The sequence below is a fragment of the Schistocerca americana genome, chromosome 1 (genome assembly GCF_021461395.2).
Source record: "Schistocerca americana isolate TAMUIC-IGC-003095 chromosome 1, iqSchAmer2.1, whole genome shotgun sequence".
NCBI lineage: Eukaryota > Metazoa > Arthropoda > Insecta > Orthoptera > Acrididae > Schistocerca > Schistocerca americana.
This window is the reverse complement of record NC_060119.1, coordinates 396,758,153-396,759,437: the sequence shown is the minus strand read 5'-3', so window position 1 is coordinate 396,759,437 and position 1,285 is coordinate 396,758,153. Positions and strand designations below refer to the sequence as shown.

At 53.8% G+C, this 1,285-nt stretch overlaps 1 non-coding gene across 1 annotated transcript; it reads left to right on the top strand.

Annotated features, from left to right (window-relative positions):
• Positions 1-606: 606 nt before the first annotated feature.
• Trnas-cga lies at positions 607-681 on the top strand. Its single transcript has one exon. It is a non-coding gene; the product is annotated as a tRNA-Ser (tRNA).
• The last annotated feature ends 604 nt before the right edge of the window (positions 682-1,285 follow it).

Sequence of the window (1,285 nt, the reverse complement as noted above, 5' to 3'; positions counted from 1 at the left end):
TTTCCATTTTTAAAAATAAAAATGAAAAATCTTATAACAATAACAATGAAACTTCCTGGCAGTTAAAACTGTGTGCCGGACCGAGACTCGAACTCATGACCTTTGCCTTTCGCTGGCAAGTGCTCTACCAACTCAGCTCCCCAGGCACGACTCACGCCTCCTCTTCACAGCTTTACTTCCGCCAGTACCTCGTCTCCTACCTTCCGAACTTCACAGAAGCTCTCCTGCGAACCTTCTGTAAAGTTTGGAAGGTAGGAGACGAGGTACTGGGGGAAGTAAAGCTGTGAGGACGGGGCGTGAGTCGCGCTTGGGTAGCTCAGTTGGTAGAGCACTTGCCCACGAAAGGCAAAGGTCGCGAGTTCGAGTCTCGGTCGGGCACACAGTTTTAATCTGCCAGGAAGTTTCATATCAACGCACACTCCGCTGCAGAGTGAAAATCTCATTCTGGACCTCCCTCCCCAGGCTGTGGCTAAGCCATGTCTCCGGTATATCCTTTCTTCTGGAGTGCTAGTCTTGCAAAGTTCGGAGGAGAGCTTCTGTAAAGTTTGGAAGGTAGGAGACGAGGTACTGGCGGAAGTAAAGCTGTGAAGACGGGCTGTGAGTCGTGCTTGGGTAGCTCAGTTGGTAGAGCACTTGCCCGCGAAAGGCAAAGGTCCCGAGTTCGAGTCTCGGTCCGGGACACAGTTTTAATCTGCCAGGAAGTTTCATATCAGCGCACACTCCGCTGTAGAGCGAAAATCTCATTCTTCAAGAATAATAATGTCACATCCCAATAGCACCATCTACAGGTCGTTCGTGAAGACGTAACAGACGTCTCTCGTAACTGAACGTGTCTAGCGAAAGTGAGGTGGGTTTTCCCTGGACCAAGCGAATGATGAGAACGCAAGTCTCAAGATGTGTTTCTCAGCAAGTGACGCTTTGCCGACGCCTGTTTCGAGCGTAAGTCGACGTTTCACTACGACATTATCCAATACCGTTAGCGTCAGAACGTAGCTCAACGGTACGTAGTTGGAGCACGGCGTAGACGCGTCTAGGAGAGGAGCAGGCGGAGTTGTGGAGGGGGAGTGGCGAGGAGAGCGGGTTTGCATTGTAAATCACGGCTGCGCAGCGGCGCGTCGTGTCCACGGGCGCGGATTTGACTTGCTGATGGCGCAGGGCCGCGACGCGACGCGCCACGGCGACCGATTTGTCACCCGGGCAGCGCCGGCTGCAGCCGACCGGCGCAGGCTTCGAAGCTCGCCTCCTTGCCCGCGGCAGGCCGGGATGAATTAAGGAGCTGCGGGAG